At 42.7% G+C, this 19,896-nt stretch overlaps 1 pseudogene; it reads left to right on the plus strand.

Annotated features, from left to right (window-relative positions):
- LOC146549889 (dynein axonemal heavy chain 6-like) overlaps positions 1 to 19,526 on the plus strand; it is a 65,153-nt pseudogene extending 45,627 nt beyond the window's left edge.
- The last annotated feature ends 370 nt before the right edge of the window (positions 19,527 to 19,896 follow it).

Genomic DNA, 19,896 nt, shown 5'->3' on the forward strand with positions numbered 1-19,896 from the left:
GCATGCTCATTCCCACTGTCCACCGCAACATCCTCCACTTGGGTCTGCAGGGCTGGTGGAACCGACAGCTGCCATGTCACTAGATTGTAATCATGGAGTTGGGAAAACGACATGGTGAAAACGAGCATGTTAAGACAGATCTGTCACGTGAAATCCCAGCACTGTGCAGATGCACCACTAAGGGATACTTGCCTGCTGACAATAATCGTGGTCCGGGGGTACCTCTTCCAGGGCAGACACCTCAGCAGATAGCTGGTTCCGCCAGTGTGCACCACTGACTGCCTCCACACCAGTCTCCCCCTCATCTTGGGCATCATCCTCGGGTTCCTCATCTGGGGCCACAATGCCACCAACACCGATGCAGATGTTGCACGGCACAGATGCACGGCACATGCTGTTATGACCTGCAGCAGATGTTTAATCTTGTAAGTACAGTGTACATGCCAGGGTATGCACTACAGTTGCCATTATGATTGGACATACAACAATGATGCTCGTATTAGCGTGACATACATGTGGCACGAAGGTGTGGTGCACCTCCAGCGCTTGCAGGAAGATGACAAGGTACCTTGTCTTCATCATTCCAAAGGCACGCTCTATGACAGAGCGTGCCCTGGAGTGATGTGCGTTAAAGCGCTGGGCTCCCACACTGTGGACTGGCCTCTTGTAGGGGGTGATGAGGGGGAGTGGATGTTGGAGACATGGGTACCCTCCATCTGCAAGGATAAAATGCCCTGGGGGAGGGTAACGGGCCTGTCGGTACAGTGGGCTGTGGCGGAGGACCCTGGAGGCATGCACTGACCCCGGCTAGCCCACATGTGTATCGACAAAGCGGCCCTGATGGTCACATACCGCCTGCAGGATTATGGACGGGTACAACTTCCTGTTCCTGTAGCACTGACCCTCAGGGCCGCTGGGGGGCTTGATGCGGACATGGCAGCAGCACCAGCAGCCTTCACAAAGGCCCTGTGGCCTGCCAGCTGTGCAAACCCATTGGACATGGCATCTAGGTCTTCTGGGGTCCGTGGGAGGTGGATGACCTGGTGGCGCGTGGCCACCACCACCTCTGTGACCCTGTGCACGATGCGGTGGACAGTGGAACGAGGTATTGTAAACACCCTGGACACGACCCTGTAGGCTGCTCCACTCGCCAGCCAGAAGAGGAACAAAATTTTTCACCAGACCTGGCATGTGTGCAAAATTTCATGAGTTTTTGAGCATGTTAAAGCCCTCAAAAAGGCAATTCATTTCAATGAAAAATAATAATAATAATAATTGTAGATAACCTGCTGTTAGTTTGGTATTTTGTCCTAATCCGCTTGCCGTACCTCCGTGTAGGTGTGTGTATGTTTTGAGTGGTATAGGCGCCATTCCGTTATTGAATCCAAGCATGTAAGTTCTCTGCTGCTGTGCTGGTTAATAAAACCACGTTAACTGAGATTACTGCTTCATCATTATCATACTGGTGAACATACAACATGGTGTCAGAAGCGACAAAACACGTACTTCGTAGTTGACGGTATTTTTTCCCCGTCTCAAGTCTATTTTGTGGGTGCATTTTTTGTATCTGGACTGCAGACAACATGGCGCAAGGATTCAGGAGGCCCGACCCGCTTGTTTTCGATGGTAATGTTGCTGAAAATTGGCGCATTTTTGAGCAAGAGTATGACATTTTTATAGCGGCGGCACACTCTGACAAGCCAGCGCGCACACAAGCCTACATATTGCTCAACTTAGCAGGTCCCGAAGCTATAGAACGGGAGTGGTCTTTTGTTTACGCGCCAGAAGTGAGAGAGCCCGGCGATGGAGGACGAGTCCTCATTCCTGCAGAATCGAAGGAGGATCCTGAGTGCCTCAAAAAGAAATTCAGAGAAATGTCCAGCCCACAAACCAACGTCATGATGGAAAGACACAAGTTCAACACGCGGAATCAGAGGACAAGACTGTTGAATCCTATGTAAGTGATTTACGGATTAAAGCAAAAAGCTGCAGATTTGGTGATCTGAGTGAAGAACTAATAAGAGACTAGTTTGTGGCATCAACAATGACAATTTAAGGAAAGTGCTACTACGTGATAGTGATTTAACGCTAGCAAAAGCCATATCTGTCTGCCAGATTCATGAAATGACTGAAGAGCATAATAAAACACTTGCTTTTCCTCAACAATCTGCATCAAATGTTGATGTGCTCCAGCCCACATTTACAAGAAAGCACAGAGGAGATAAAATGAAAATACAAGGAGACAGGTCTGAAACACAGCATGTCACTAACTGTACTAACTGTGGGGGCGCTCATGCTGCAAAAAAGAGCAAATGTCCAGCTTTTGGGCAGCAGTGTCATGCATGCAAAAAGTGGAATCATTTTAAGAAACGGTGCAGAGCTGTTCAGCCTACCCAAAACGTAGCAAGACACAGAAAGTCAGTTCATCATGTGGAACCAGACCAAGCTGATGACAGCGGAGATGACACATTCTACGTTGATGGAGTAAATCTGCAATATGCAATCCATGCGACTGATGTGCATGTGGAACACAAAGAGGAAGTTTTTGTCACCGTGCAGATTAATGGGATTCCTGTTGAGATGAAGGTGGACACAGGTGCTAAATGTAATGTGCTTCCCAAGAAAACGGTTAACATTATAAGAGCAGATAAACAAATGAAAGCACACCCTAAGTCCGTTAACCTAGTAGCATTTGGAGGCAGCAAGTTTCAAACCTCAGGTGTAATTAAGCTGCAGTGTTTTCTGCATGGACAGTCACATGTGCTATCATTCTTTGTTATTAATGAAGATGTTCAGCCAATACTTGGACTATGTGCATGCAGAGAAATGGGAGTTGTATCATTCAGCAATGACGTCCACCAATTGAGCATGTCTGCAGATGACCTGTCACAACAGCTTATCACAGAATACAGCGACTTATTTTCTGATGAGCTTGGAAGGTTGCCAGTCACCTATCGCATGACACTGAACCCAGATGTGAAACCAGTTGTTCGCCCAGCACATCGCATCCCTTTGGCCATGAAAGACAGGGTCAAGGCAGAGCTGGTCAGGATGGAGAAATTAGGCGTCATTACTCCCGTCTCAGAGCCGACAGACTGGGTGTCTTCTATGGTAGCCACCAACAAGAAAGGCAAAGATGAAATCAGGATATGCATAAATCCTCGAGATTTAAACACTGCTCTGAAAAGACCACACCATCCCATGCGCACAGTAGAAGAAGTGGCTGCAATAATGTCAAATGCTACTGTGTTCTCTGTTTTGGATGCTAAGAACTCTTTTTGGCAGGTGTCATTGGATCAGAAATCATCCATGCTAACCACCTTCAGCACTTGCTTTGGTCGTTACAGGTTCCTCAGAATGCCTTTTGGTCTTAACGCTGCTAGCGAGGTGTTTCAGCGAGCCATGGAGCAGATATTCGCTGGATATCCATGTGCCATCATTGTTGATGATATACTCATCCTCAACCTGAGAAAAGCCCTTGATCGTGCCAGAGAAGTAAACCTGCGACTAAACCCATTAAAGTGCAAATTCCGGCTGAATCAGGTCAGTTATGTCGGACACATTTTCACAAGCGAGGGGCTTAAAGCAGACCCTTCCAAAACAGCCGCAATCAAAGAGATGCCAGTTCCAACAGATGTCCAAGCCCTGCAGAGGTTCCTGGGGATGGTCAATTATCTTGGAAAATTCATTCCAAACTTCAGCCATCTGTCAGCTCCTCTGCGACAGCTCACACACAAGGACAGCGAGTGGATGTGGGACACACAGCATCAGACTGCGTTCGAAGCACTTAAAGAGCACATGTCTAATCCACCTGTTCTGTCATATTATGATGTCAGCAAACCTGTGACACTAACGTGCGATGCATCACAGTATGGTCTTGGTGCAGCTTGCTTACAGGAAGGGCGACCTGTGGCATATGCTTCACGTGCTCTGACAGACACTGAAACCAGATATGCTCAGATAGAAAAGGAGCTGCTGGCTGTTGTTTTCACAAAGTTTCATGACTACATTTATGGCAAGCCTGTGGTCGTAGAAACAGACCATCAGCCACTGGTCACCATACTAAAGAAACCTATTCACGCTGCACCAGCCAGATTACAGAGGATGTTGTTAAGGCTCCAAAAATACAACATCACCCTCACATATAAATGTGGAAAACACATGTATCTGGCTGACACACTGTCTCGTGCTCCCGACAGCTCCACTTTCCAGCAGCCTGAAGAAGAGGACAACTTTGATGTCATGACGGTGAGCTGCATCTCTTCTTCACGCCTGGAGGAACTTAAAGGACACAGCTGAGGATGAGACACTGCAAGCGCTCAGCTCGTTCATCAAACATGGTTGGCCACAACAACTCCACAACCTTCCCACGGCGGTTCATCCATATTTTCCTTTCAGGGATGAGCTGATTGTGGATGATGGCATCATTCTTAAAGGTTCCAAAGCCGTGATCCCAAAATCCCTGCAAGGAGACTACATCACCATCATGCACAGAGGACATCCCGGCGTAGAAGCTACCAAGCGGAGAGCACGGGGGATCGTCTTCTGGCCGTTCATGTCAAGAGATATTGAACAAACAGTTACTTCCTGCTCGGTGTGTAACAGCACTAAACCTCATCAACAAAAAGAGCCCCTTCATCTGCATGAAGTTCCAGAGCTTCCTTGGTCAACTGTGGCTACAGATATCTTTGAGTGGCACTGTCAGCACTATTTAGTAGTAGTCGACTCATACTCAGGCTGGTTTGAGATTGACCTGCTAAAGGATTTGACATCAGCGACAGTCATCAAGAAGCTGAAAAGACACTTCTCAGTTCATGGTGCTCCACACACTCTGATCTCAGACAATGGCAGGCAGTTTACAAGCCAGCGTTTCAAAGACTTCGCTTCACAGTGGGACTTTCAACATGTCACCAGCAGTCCAGAGTATCCTCAATCCAATGGGCTTGCTGAGAGAGCAGTGCGCAGTGCTAAACAGCTGATGGAGAAATCACACAGAGATGGCACTGATGTATTTCTCAACCTGCTGAACCTCAGGAATGTTCCACGTGATGTGAACCTGGGTTCCTCTGCAGAACGACTTCTATCCAGACAGACTCGAACTACGCTCCCAATCACAACCAAACTGCTCGAACCACAACACCGTGAATCTGAGAGAGTGAAAGCCCAACTACTCAACAAGAGACTGACTCAGAAGGTCTGTTATGACAGATCCAGCCGACCACTTCCACCTCTCAACGAAGGACAAGTAGTGAGGTTACAGACCCCACAGGGTTATGACCGCACAGGTGTGGAGAAGGAACTTTGTAAAGAACCTAGATCCTACCTGGTACAGTCGGATGGAAACACTTACAGGAGAAATCGCAGACACATATTGCCTGTGTCTGAGCCTGTCACTGTTCAGAAAGACACTGATCATCATCATTATGATGGACTGCAGGTTGTGGGTGAAAACAATGATGTAGAACAGTTTAAAGACAGCACTCATGTTGAGAGCTCTTCTGATGTTTTGCATTCTCCAAGACCTTCCAAGAGTGATGGTGTTTACAGGACACGCTTTGGTCGTGTGTGCAAACCAAATCCAAGATATAGGGATTAATTGGGTACTAGTTAAAACACAGAACATTTTCAGGTTTGATGTTTGAGCCAACAGTAACTGATGTCAATGCTTCAAGTTAAATTCTGTTTGAGGTGATTTTCAGTAGTAATCATATTTAACTTTATACAGCAAAATGATATTTTTGTCATGTTTATTTCTTCCATCTGGTTGCAAATTTAAATGTTCCTAAGGGTCAGCGTATGTCACCTTTTATGCTGTGATTATTATTATTCAGTATGCATTAAACTTTATATCCGGTTGGGGATGTGCTAAAGAAGGGGGATGTAGATAACCTGCTGTTAGTTTGGTATTTTGTCCTAATCCGCTTGCCGTACCTCCGTGTAGGTGTGTGTATGTTTTGAGTGGTATAGGCGCCATTCCGTTATTGAATCCAAGCATGTATGTTCTCTGCTGCTGTGCTGGTTAATAAAACCACGTTAACTGAGATTACTGCTTCATCATTATCATACTGGTGAACATACAACAACAATAATAATAATAATAATAATAATAAACAGAGCAGATACAATAGGGCCTTCGCACTCTCAGTGCTCGGGCCCTAATAATAGTAGTTTGATTGGATACGCTAAAAAAACTGTTGGAGAGGTCCCTCCAACATGGCTCGCAAAAATGTCTTTGTTTTGTTCACCAGGCTGTGACATCTGAGTCATAGACATATATAGCTAGCTGGGTTTTTTATTTTTATTTTTAATAGTCAGTAGCTTCTGTCTTCTGTAAGCCAAGTAGTGGAAGGTTTTTAGGATCATCTCTGCTTTTTGTGGATGATGCCGTCAATTTGACTGCACCAAGCAATAATCTGCAACTTGCACTGGGACAGTTCAGCCATGTGGTTCTCTGCCAGAAAAGGGTGGATTGTCCTCTTCAGTTTGAGAATGAGTTGCTTCCTCAAATGAACAAGTTCAAGTTTAAGACTGCAGATACAAGCAGTGGAAATGAGCTGTCTTATAAAGGGTGTCTAAGCTCAGTCTCAGACATAGGATGAGGAGTTTGGGAGGGGCTCAGAGTAGAGCCACTACTCATCCACATCCAGGAGGCCTTCTGGACACCTCTTACATGAAGGGCATGTCCAAAGGTCATGCTGGGTCATATCCAGAAGACATGTTCCCAAACCAGTATTTCACTTCGATATCTGCTTGGAAGTGTTGGGGTAGTGGCTGGGAAGAGGGAGGTCTGGGCACCTGTCTAAACTGTTGTCCCTGTGATCCTGGACTAGACAGGTTGTTGCAAATGAATGAATAAAGTTTATAAAGGCATCAAAATGGTGATTTTTCTGTGTTTTTCAGGGTCGAGGCTATCTCACTGGGGCGAGGCCAGGGACCTATAGCGGAGAAGATGATCCATTCAGCGCTGACAAGTGGCAACTGGGTCTTCTTGCAAAACTGCCATCTGGCTGTGTCTTGGATGTTAGCCATGGAGGAGCTCATTAAGACCTTCGCTGAGCCTGGTACTATTTTTAAATTGAGCTCATAAATTTGTGTTTATTTCAGCCTTCTGTGCTAACATTTGATGATGCTTATGAGGGCGTATGGAAAAAATAGTTTTCAATTAGAATAATTACCACATTTGCTTCAAACTGGGAAATCCCAGTGGTAGTAATGTTAGTGTTTGTGGATGGGGATACCCAAGAAAGAAATGCTGGGCTATGGTTTAGTTTCAGTTTAGTTACACTTTGCTAGTATTCAGTTAGAACCCATTTGACCGTCAAGAAAACGTACTTTAGTTCTTCATTGCGCAGACTCAACAATGCTTAAAGCATTCCTCAGAGGTTTTGGTCCACATTAACACGATAGTGTCACACAGTTGTTGCAGATTTGTTGATCGCATTATAGCCACTAGATAATGGGTACGCTGTGGTCATAAAGGGATGAACATTGTTAGCAGCAATGCTCAGGGACACTATCACATCTAAATAAGTTCCTTCATATTTCAAACGTTATTAGACATAATTTGTCATTTACAGGTGCATTTCTAATCTCTGAGAAACAGAAACGAGTAAATTGTGGTATTGTATGCTTTGTTTTTTCAAAGTGTTTGTATTATTGATAAAAAATACTGCAGACTCCTTTAAGGACTTTTTTATGAATATGCAAATAATTTTCTTATCTGTTTCTCTGCAGACACATCCGTCCATGAGAACTTCCGTCTATTTCTCAGTTCCATGCTGACCAAAGTATTTCCTGTTACAGTGCTCCAGAACTGCGTTAAGGTAGTCACACAGAGACCCAAACACTGTAATACTATATAAAAAAGCTATAGATGATCAAAAATACTGTTTTTAAAAAAGAACTTGTCTATGCTGGTGGATTGAACAAGAGTGAAACATAAAAATGACTTTGGTAATTACGAGTACTGTTTATGTAGGGTAGCTGTGGCATAAACCTTACATTAGTTAAGCACTGCCTTTGTAAATATGGGTCGAAATCTTTGACGTCAGTTAAACGTACATTAACTACCAGCACTTGATTTATCGTCATCATGACCATGACTATCTTGAAGAGTCATTGGGATTGTATGTGGGGTTTGTATGTGCACTCGAGGACTGCCTGGACAACAAGGAGGAGACGCTGAACCAAAAGGTTTTCAGGATTACTGGTAGTCTTCTCAGTAGGTCTCTGTGATGTCATTGCCAGGTGACTAACGAGCCTCCTAAAGGCCTGCGAGCCAACATGCGACGAGCCTTCACAGAGATCACCAGCAGTTTCTTTGAACACCGCATTTTGGGACGCCAGTGGAGGAAGATTGTCTTTGGAATCTGCTTTTTCCATGCAATCATCCAGGTTACATACACTCTTTCTCAGTATTTTACATGTAAAGTGCCTCATCATTATTACTTTGTTTTCTTGGATGTGTTTTACTTTGTGTGTGGTCGTACAGTACTTCTCTGCCTGTGTGTCTCATGTTTAGGAGCAGAAGAAGTTTGGTCCCCTGGGCTGGAACATCCGCTACGAATTCAATGACAGTGACAGAGAATGTGCTCTGCTCAACCTCAACCTGTACTGCAAAGATGGCACCATCCCTTGGGATGCTCTGGTCTACATCACTGGTAGGAAGCAAATATCAACAGAAATGTTCTTGTATCTAAATTCAACAAGGTAATAAGTTAGGGACTGTTTGTGTAGCATCTTATTTCCCATATGTAATGCATGTCTTATTTGTATTTTGACATTTTATATTAATAGAAAGCCTTTTCACAAAACAAACATGATTGCATGTCCTTGAACCTAAACATGCAGCTGTTTCATAAAAATAAAAGTGTGGGAAGGATAATAGGACACTTTAAACCAGCGGTCAGCAACCTTAAACACCCAAAGAGCCATTTGGACCGGGTTTCTACGGAAAAGGAAACACTGGGAGCCACAATACTTTTTGACATCTAAAATGAAGTTAATTATTGTTTTTTTTTACCTCTATGCTTCGTATAAACAACTCTAGTGTGTTACTTATGAAATCCATGAAGTGCTATGGAGAAAATTTTATTTTATTTATGTAATGAACACATTGTCAACCCTTAAAAAATAATAACTAAAAAGACACCAGTTGAAGGTGTCTTTAAAATGAATTAAAAAGCTGAACTTAAATTATCCATGTAGCAAACAAAAACAGTGAGCCGTCATCCTTATATCGCCTTCTGGGCTTTGGGAGTGTAGCGGAGCTACCGGCTTCCACAAGTGTGACGCTTATTTTGAGCGACGAAAAATAATAAAATATAACTTTATTATTCAGGATCACAATAATCTTCCAATTCAGAACTACAAGTTTTAAAAAAAAGAACTAGCACAAATAAAATAAACTTCAGTTAAACTTAATTTATTTTTCCAAACCATGCAGAGCCGCAATATAAGGACTAAAGAGCCGCAGGTTGCCGACCCCTGATTCAGATCATTCAGCTTTATATAAAAGAAAAAGGGACGATTTTTCCCCCCGTGTTTTCTGTTCTGTAATAGATTTCTCTTTTTAGTATTTCATCTTTAAATTGAATGACCTGGATCCAACTTCTTTCAAAATTATCTGTATAGGAACGGGTATTACACATATCTATGTAAATATTCTATATGCATATTTTTTTAGTTTAAAGTTGTTGCTGTTTTTTCCGTAACTTTTTTATTTTTCTGATTCTGAGTGAGATTTTGACCAACTGAAACTAGAACAGGGTCTGGTCTTTAAAAGCAATATCTCCTGCATTCATAAACAAAGAAAGCCATGAAATATCTCAAATCCTACTGTGTCTTTTTTCTCTTCAGGTGAGATCACATATGGAGGCAGAGTGACGGGTGCCTGGGACCAACGGTGCCTAAGGACAACCCTCAAAGGCTTTTTTTCTCCAGAAGCTCTGCAGCCTGGCTACACCTACTCCCCCTCAGGTATTGTTCTTTCTGCCCTCTTTTGTATGTGTGTGTGTACATGTGTATGTAAGCACGCGTATGCACAGTGCACGCTCACATGCTATATATCTCAGTTAATGGTTTTCTCCCTGTAAGGTGTTTACTACGCTCCAGAGTCAGATGAACTTGAACAATATAAGAAGTATATTAAGAATCTTCCAATCATTGATGATCCTGAGGTCTTTGGTATGCATGAGAATGCCAACTTGGCTTTTCAGGTGAGGAACAATACTGTAACAATACCAGGACATTACAAGCAAATGTCTCTGTCTCTATTTTATACCAGACTGCCAGTTGTCCTCTTAAATATAAATGACAGCAAGTTCTTATTTATACGTAGTTTTTCAAAATCTGTTAATTTCTTCAGTCCACAGCAATTATGAGAAATGGCTTGTGGTCGTTTTAGTGATTTAAAGTTATGTTTGTCATGCAGTTTATGAGCTTTGGGAGTGCTATGATAAAATATCAATATATGAGTGTGTGTGTGTGTGTGTGTGTGTGTGTTTGCCTCTGCAGCGTCAAGAAACTATAACTCTGATCAATACCATACTGGATGTTAATCCTCGTTCTTCAGCACAACATGGAGCTAAGAGTAACGATGACAGAGTCTGCGAGCTCGCCGAGCTGATTCTAGCCAAACTGCCCGGTACGCTGACCCCACATGGATTCACCTGCACATCGATCTCAGTTACTGCTGAGACTTTGCATTATTGCGCTCACTCTTTTTCCCCATGTTTCATTGGTTTGTGTTGTCTTTTATCTCTCTGTGAACTTGTCTTTCTTTTGGAGTGCGGAGCGACTGGACATGGAAGAAGCAACTGACACACTGTTTATCAAAGACACCAATGGGCACCTGATCTCCCTCACAACTGTTTTGGGCCAAGAAGCAGACCGATTCAACAACTTGCTTAAAGTTCTCAGGGTGACGTAAAAACCACACACCTTTAATTGGTGGAGATCATCTCATGACCACTTCAGGAGTTGTTTTCTTTGGATTGTAGTTTATTTACGTGATCTTAGAGGAAAATTCAAAAAGAAAAAAACCTAAACAATCAAAAATATGCGTTCTGTGTAGTTTCAGAAATAACATTTTTAGGAATCTGTCGTTACTGTGATGTGTTATTCCCACTTTCTTTTTCGTAGATGTCTCTTATCACTCTGCAAAAGGCAATAGCAGGTCTCGTTGTGATGTCAGAGGAAATGGACCGAATCTACACAAGCTTTCTGAACAACCAGGTCCCCGCCCACTGGGCGAACTCTGCCTACCCTTCCCTCAAACCGCTGTCTTCTTTATCCAGGTTTGCACACAGATATTAACAAAAACACACACGTTTTCAAGTTCAGTCCAGTGGAATTATAGAAGTTTGTGTGAAATGTGTCTTTATAAAGCGAACATAAATTATGTGGGGAAATTGGATTAGAATAGAAGTCTTTTTCTAGCTCAGGTCTGGCATATTGGCTGTATTTTATTGTGTTACGATCCAATGTTGTCAGTGTTTTGTGTTAGTCGTGACTGTTATGTGTTTCCTGTTTTACTTTGAAGGTCTGTCTTATCTCAGTGTGTTCAGTTTACGCTTCCTTGTCTCATCAGTTCTGATTTGCCCCAGCTGTGTTTCCCTCCTGTTGTCCATTCCGATTGCTCCCTCTATGTATTTAAGCCCTGTGTTTCAAACTGATTCACTGGGTCAATTCAGGTCCCGTCAGTAATAGGATGCCTGTAATGCAATATATCGAATAAAAGAAGATACTGCATAAAGAAATTGTTATTTAAAGATACATATATTTTAATTGCGTCTCTGCTTCTCTTTTCCTCTCTTGCAAGACTTGGATCACACGTGGTCAGCCCAAATCACTTTGGATCTCCGGGTTCTTCTTCCCTCAAGGCTTTCTTACTGGTAACACACTGAAACATGCTGTTTTTTAATGAACACTAACAGTAAGGCAAACTTTTAGAGCTGAGCTTGAGGACTACAATGATCACTCTGACTACTCTTTCAAGTATACAGTGTAAAAATAAATGAATTAAGTTTAAAAGAGAGCTATTAATTAAATGTGTGTTTATTGGTAGATTTAGCTAAACAGCACAGTGACTTGTTTCAATGCTCTTGTGTCTTTGATGGCCAGTCTGCCTATTGAGGAGCTTAATTTCCGCTTCAGCGTGGTGCCGGCGTACAGGGATGAGGAAGCAGTCTGTGAGGCTCTACGCACTCTTCCCATTGGTGCAAAACTGAACATGGATGAGGAGGTACTGTAAGAGGAGCAGTGCTCTTAGTAATGCTTTCAGTAGTGCTTAAAAAAAGGGCACAAACATTCTTTTCTCCAGCCCTTCAAATATTAGCAGTACTTTAAGATGCTATTTTTCTGGCTAATAGCAGGAGAGCTAATGTGGAAGAGCAGATCAACAATCTCAAGATGCAATCTAAAATACTACATCAGTTTGGTTTTTATGTGCAATATTTTATTCAAACTTCTTACATTTTCACACAAAATCAGTTATGTAGCGAACCCCCCGAATGAAGGATGACACTTTACTGATGACGTTTTGAAGGTTTAATGGCAGTAAACCATCAATCTCACCGTAAGAGCTGGGGATGTATACATAGAAACAGCGTGTAAGCAAAATAATCCACACTCTTACAATCGTAAACCTTATAACATGAAGTTCGTTTCAACGTAACATTTAACAAATGTAGCGACTGTCACAAAAACATCTAAACGTCTCCTTATTTACATCATAACCATACCTTGTGCCGCTATCAAGGGGGCTGCTAATGACAAAAGAAATCACCATAGGCTCCGTTAAGCCATCACTTTTCTAAACTCCCGCGACTGCTGCTGAAAACTGCGCCAAAAACAGTTTTACAGGAAATCGTCCCATCAAAATAAAAGCTTCTACACACGGACAGGAAGTTGGTAGTAGAAAACAGGAATGAGTGCCAAAATAAGGTGCAAGGAAAGGCATTCAGGGTTATTTACACTCCCACCAAAATTACGAATAATTGGTTTACATAAGAACCAAAATGAATAATTTTCCCAAACAAAATAACCCATGTAGGAGTTACCTTAGGAACTTTCTAACAACAATAAAAGTTTTTGTACTGGACGCTCAACAACTGATAGTTTAGTAGAGCGTTGACCTTTATTATTGAGTCTCTTTTCTCCAAGTGAGATCTTTACCCTTCGCACAAGTCCATCTTTTCCACTGACAGTCTCCACAACTCTTGCAAGTCTCCATTCCCCTCTGGGTGCCAGTTCATCCATTTCCAACACAACATCACCTACTTTTAGATTCCTCTTTGGTGAGTGCCACTTTTGCCTTGAAATGATGTTGTGAATGTATTCTTGTCTCCAGCGGCTCCAGAACTGCTCTGCAAGGAACTGCACGCGGCGCCACCTCTTCTTGCTGTACAGGTCCTCATTTGAAAAGGCACCAGGTGGGGGCAACGGTGCATTGGATTTCATGTGCAGCAGATGATTGGGTGTGAGCGGTTCTAGGCTGTTGGGGCTGTTCAAGTTATCTATAGTCAGAGGTCTGCTATTGACTATAGCCATGGCTTCATAGAATAACGTCCGTAATGAAGCATCATTGAGTCTGTCATGAGCCAGTGACAGAGTGGTATTCAGCACACCTCTGACAGTCTTTATCTGACGTTCCCACACTCCCCCTGTATGACTAGCATGGGGTGCGTTCATCACAAAGTCACATTGTTTTTCAGTCAAGTATGTATTTAGTCTCTGAGTGTCTAGCTCATTTAAAGCTGCTTTAAACTCATTCTGAGCACCAACAAAGTTCGTTCCCTGGTCACATTGGATGTGTCGAACTGCACCTCTGATTGAAATGAAACATCTTAATGCATTAATAAATGCATCAGTAGACAAGTCCTCTAAGAACTCGATGTGAATGGCACGAGAACAAAAGCAAGTAAGTAGGAGTCTGTACCGTTTGTGTTGTTTGCTTCCCTCTGTTGTCACAAATGGACCAAAACAGTCCATGCTGCAGTGTGTGAAGGGAGGAGAGGGCTCTAAGCGATGTGGGGGCAGGTCACTCATCCTCTGACCCTCTGGAGCTTTGCGGAGTCTGCGGCAGATCACACATTGTCGGATGAATGAGGCAACTGTTTTACTCATTCCAGGAATCCAGTAGCCACTGGATCTGATTTCATTTATGGTGAATCCCTTTCCTTGGTGTTTTACTTTGTTATGAAAGTGAGATATTATGAGTTTGGCTGCACAATGTTCTTTTGGGATCACGATCGGGTGTTTGAAGGTGTCACTCGTTGCATGCTGGAGTCTCCCTCCCACCTTGAGGAGACCATCTGTATCCATGAAAATGTCCAGTTTAAACAGTTTGTTATGATGTGGGAGCTGTTCTCCTTTCTTCAGCTGTTTTATTTCCTGTTCATACGCTTGACTTTGTACATGTCGAATGATCACAAGTTCAGCATTTTTCTGCTCACTCACTGTAGCTGATGCATTTGACTTGATGTGTCTAGCCCTTCTTATGAGACGTGCTACAGCCTTAATTGCTTTGGACCAGGAGGAGAACTTACTTAGACATTCAGCAAGACTTACAGTGTCTGTGACTTTAGTTAACATTGTCTGTACTTTTCTGACTTCTGGATCTCCTATGGTCAGATCCAGCTCGACAGGTTGTGCTGTGGGCAGTTCATTTTTGTAGTTCTCATTCTTGTTCAACCTTCTCCTTAAGTGTTCCAGTCTGATCTCTGCAAGCCTTTTGTTGTCTGGTAAGTTTGGCCTTTGCTTGAATGGAAGAGGCATCTCACAGTGTCCTTGTTCGTTTTTCTTTATCCCTTCCTTAAGTTTTTCCAGAAAAACGAGATCCTCTTGTGAGACCGTTTTGTCACGTGCCTTTGTAATCCGATTGAAGAACATTGATCATGTCCATTGGTGTTACAGCAGGCATTTCCTTTATCATGACCCTATGGCACAGACTTGTTTCAGTTTCATTTGACTCTGATGAGCCACCAACAATGCTCCACCCTAGGTCTGTCTGTATGGCAAATGGCTCATTGTCTTTTCCGAGTAGAACCTGTTTTGGAGCTAGAGTTCTGGGACAGTTAAATCCAATGAGTAGTCCAACATCACAACTCAGGAGAGGGGGTATCTGATCAGCGATCTCTGACAGATGGGGCCATTGCCTTGCAGTTTCATTTGTGGGTATGTTGTCATAGTTAAATGGGATGTACTCCTTTGTGTAGGAGGGTGGAAGGTCAATGTGAACATCTGAATTATAACCTCTCACACGTAACCCTGCTACTCTCTGACTTTTGACTGTCATGTGAACTCCCAGCATCGTGGTTAGTTTTAGCTTAACTGGATGGGATGCTGCTTGTAACTGGTTAGTTACCTCCTCACTGACAAATGTGTTGTCACTTTGTGTGTCTAATAAAGCGTACACAAGCTGCTCTTTAGATGGACTCTGAGTAGTGGAAACCCACACAGGAACAATCATGGAGGTACTACCTGATTGACCCACCTTAGTAACATTCAGAGCTGTGGCTGCCATGGTATCATTTTCTGTGGTTGAAGCGACGTTTGTAGAGCTCTGAGGCCTTTCATTTGCCATGTGACTCTCATTGTGCAAACAGGTGGGGTGTCGTCCTTTGCAAGTGTCACATTTGTGGCGATGACGACAGTCTCTGGCATTGTGGCCCACCTTTAAGCACCCGTAGCACAGTTTATTTTCCTTCACAAATGTCCGTTTGTGGTCTAGTGACTTCTCTGAGAAGCTTGGGCACTTTGACAACTGATGACTTTCATCTTTGCAGAACATGCAGGCCACCTTTAACCTTGTGTCATTTGACTTAGTTTTTTCTCCTTGTACTGTGGCTTGTGTAGTAAAGACTTGAGTCACAGATCTGTTTGGTTTGGTCTCCCTTATGTATCTTTTCTCCAAGGATGAGCTGCATGAATAGAGTGCATATGAAGAAGTCACAGGATTACATGCAATTTCTGCCTCGAGTGCTACAAACTCTGCAAAATCCTTGAAAGAGGGAAAATCTTTGCCTTTCATGAGAGCAACTGTGACTTGACGGTTCCAACGCGTTGCAAGCCATTCTGGAATCTTATGCAATAACTTTTGGTTTTCCTCACAGTCACTTAGTATCTCTAAGCCCTTTACATGTGGTGTTGCTTGCAGACAAGTTGTGAGAAAATCAGAAAAGGCCCGTAGACCTTCTGCATCTTTTGAGTGGATTTTAGGCCACTTTGACAGTTTGTCTCTGAATGCCTTTTGAACAACAAATGGCTGACCGTAGCGTTGGTCAAGTCTTTTCCATGCATCTTTGTATGCCTCTTCATCACTGCGGTAGAACGTGCCCTCAAGACACATAAGAGCAGGACCAGTGATATACCTTTTTAACAAATGCAGTTTTTCAGCTGGAGATATACCTTTGTGGCCCACCAGTGAGATGAAGGAAGCCTTCCATTCGATGTAGGTGATGGGATCTCCGCTGAACACGATGGGCACAGGCACTGGAATTCTGCTTACTGCTATGCTGTCTTGAATAGCTTTAGCCAGCTGCAATACGTCTGTGGGAGGCGATGGAGTGACAATTTGTGAGTGCAGTTGTTGTAGAGGATTATTGACAGGGATGGATGCATATTGTTCCACTTGTGGGTGATATGAACCTGTAGAGAGCTCTGAGGCTGGTTGTGCAAAGCTTTGGTTGATAACAGACATCCCATTGCTCTGTAACATTAACTGACTGTCCATATCAACTTTAAACTCTTTGTCATAAATCTCTAATTTTGCACGTGCTGCTTGCCTTTCCTTTTCTGCTTGTAAACGCTCTAGTTCAGACCTTTGTGCATCCAATTCCCTCCTGTGTTTCTCTTCCATTTCTCTTATTTTTTGTTTTATTTCCTCTTGTGTGATTTTATACTGAGCTTCTTTTGCAGCTAATTCTGCAGCAGCATCGATTATTTTGGCTGCAATGCTTGCTTCAGATTGGTAACTTGACTGTGATGCAGTACCAAATATGGACTTAGCATGTTCATAAGCTAAGAGCTGATGAAGGCGCTGCCTTTCTCTATCTGCATCATACTCATCTATAGCTGCTAAACGCTCAGATATGATTTTCATAATGTCCTTTGTCACTGATTCACAAGAGTCCATTTTGCCCCTTATGACATGGGATGGTTCATTACGCTCTCTATATTCACTGTATGCTTTTGTCATATCATTTACGGTCCTTTCAATATCATCAGCCATTTCTGCTAACCGTGAATCTGATAAATCATTTTTCAGGTCTTCTCTGTATACTCTGACCTGGCCTTTCCAATGTTCATAAATGGTTAGCAGTTTCTTCTCTCTTTTATTCTGTTCATCCCTTTGATATAAGAGCATTTTCTCTGTGGGCGCACTGGGCCTTTCTGACCGCCTTGGGAACGTTTCATTAGCTGTTTCATCAGCTTCGCATGTTAATTCCTTTCGTTGTTCCTTTTCGTTTAACTGACCTCCTTCTATATTTTCCATTTTGAGAGCAATTGCTTGTTACCGGACCGTTGCTGTAGCTTGCTGCTCCGTGCCGTGCCGTTACCGTTCCGATCGCAGGAAGCTCTCGCTCTCGCTGCTCCCGGAGGTAAGCTCTTACTGTAGCGAACCCCCCGAATGAAGGATGACACTTTACTGATGACGTTTTGAAGGTTTAATGGCAGTAAACCATCAATCTCACCGTAAGAGCTGGGGATGTATACATAGAAACAGCGTGTAAGCAAAATAATCCACACTCTTACAATCGTAAACCTTATAACATGAAGTTCGTTTCAACGTAACATTTAACAAATGTAGCGACTGTCACAAAAACATCTAAACGTCTCCTTATTTACATCATAACCATACCTTGTGCCTGTATCAAGGGGGCTGCTAATGACAAAAGAAATCACCATAGGCTCCGTTAAGCCATCACTTTTCTAAACTCCCGCGACTGCTGCTGAAAACTGCGCCAAAAACAGTTTTACAAGAAATCGCCCCATCAAAATAAAAGCTTCTACACACGGACAGGAAGTTGGTAGTAGAAAACAGGAATGAGTGCCAAAATAAGGTGCAAGGAAAGGCATTCAGGGTTATTTACAAGTTATGTTATCAATTATGTTTTTAAATTGTGTTTGCATGATTTCAGTTAGTCCTTGGAAGCAAAACAAACCTATAGGTTTGTTTTGCTTCCAAGGACTAAGGATTTATCTTCAGCCCGCTTTAACCATTAATATGACCTCTAGCTTGTTTTGTTTTTAGGCAAGCATTTGAAATGGTCAATGTAAAATGTGAATTAGAAAGTTGTAGGAAGCTGAGATGATGACCTATTTGATATATGTCTCTAATTCTTGTATTCATTGATTAAGGTTTTTGTGACATTACTTTATCCTGAATCTCTAAATCTGATCTGATGGTCTCAAAGTTAGCACCACAGAGCAAATGTATCCTAAATGATCAAATTATCCATTATTTTTGATTGGACTACATACTGATTTCTTTAGTAAGGTTGTGTTATACTTGACTCCGGTGTGAATCTGGAGGGCGGTACAGCCACCAGTATTGTTTTCTTTTTTAAAATACTGAGTTTATTTCCTGATGAGATATCAGATTGATGCCCTCCTAAGCGTCATAAATAGTGAATATCAACCCCAACTTGCCAACGCTTCTTTAAATCTCTGTTCATGAAAATGAAATCCTTAAAGAATAAAAAGCTCTGGATACATCTGATCAAAGCAAAGCCACATGTTCTTTGTTTTCTTTTCTGCCTTTGCAGGTATAGAAACCACCATTTTTTCTGAAAAGGCACAACCTGCAAAAAGAAAGCCTTTGTATTTACTTTGTTTCAAGAGTTTGTCAGTAAAAAGGTAATTCCTTTAATATGGTTACTTGTTAAAATAGTTACCTGAGCCACAGGACGGTGTACTTGTTCACGGCATGTTCATGGATGCCTGTCACTGGGACGATGTCGGCATGGTGATTGATGACGCGCTGCCTCGGGTTAGGAACGCCATGCTGCCGGTGGTGCACTTTGAGCCACAGCAGAACTACGTCCCAGAGCCCGACCTCTACCACGCTCCTCTGTACAAGACCTCAGCCAGAGCTGGCACTCTGTCCACCACAGGTACACACCTGATGTATCCAAAGTCACTCCCTGGAAACCTTTTTACATTTAAAGTCATGACACATTTTATACTATCATAAGGCCAAGAGTTCGTTTTTGGGCATTGCTGGGAGTTTTGGTGGGATACAGCGCCCGTCCCTGTTACCAACATATAATGTCAAAAAAAGAAAAAAGGATGTTTGCTCAGATTGTTTCCTCACCCTTCATGTCTCTCTCCCTTCAGGTCACTCAACTAATTTTGTGGTGACAGTAATGCTTCCCTCCCAGCGACACAGCGACTACTGGATATCCAAAGCCTCCGCACTCCTGTGCCAGTTGGATGATTAAATGTTTATTCCAGTGCAAAGCAGAATTTTGAATGGCACCAAAACATTTGCACAAACTTGAATTAATTTTGTGTACAACACAGACCGTAATAAAAATTTCACTCTAACTGATGTTTCTGCGTCCTTCATCTCGCACATGTGTTTGACTACATTTATTTATATAACAAACTCTTTAGAAAGGAGACGTCCCATTTTCACAGTGGAAGCACTACACTGCCTTACACTGCTTCATTTCATCTGTCAGTTAACAAGTCACAAGAAGCAGAGGTAGCAAAGGTAGATGAGTTTAAATACCTGGTGTCAGCCATCACTATCCAAGGCAGCACACGGTGAACAAGAGAGGCAAGGTGGAGTGGGTGGAGACGAGTGACAGAAGGATAACTGTAAAAGTGAAAGGAAATTTTTTTAAGTTGATGGCTTCGTGAAAACAAGAAAAGCAATGTTTTAGAAAA

Source organism: Mchenga conophoros, linkage group LG22 (assembly GCF_057382185.1).
Source record: "Mchenga conophoros isolate Kocher_MC1m ecotype Shallow Benthic linkage group LG22, M_conophoros_male_GT1.1, whole genome shotgun sequence".
In the NCBI taxonomy this organism is placed as follows: domain Eukaryota; kingdom Metazoa; phylum Chordata; class Actinopteri; order Cichliformes; family Cichlidae; genus Mchenga; species Mchenga conophoros.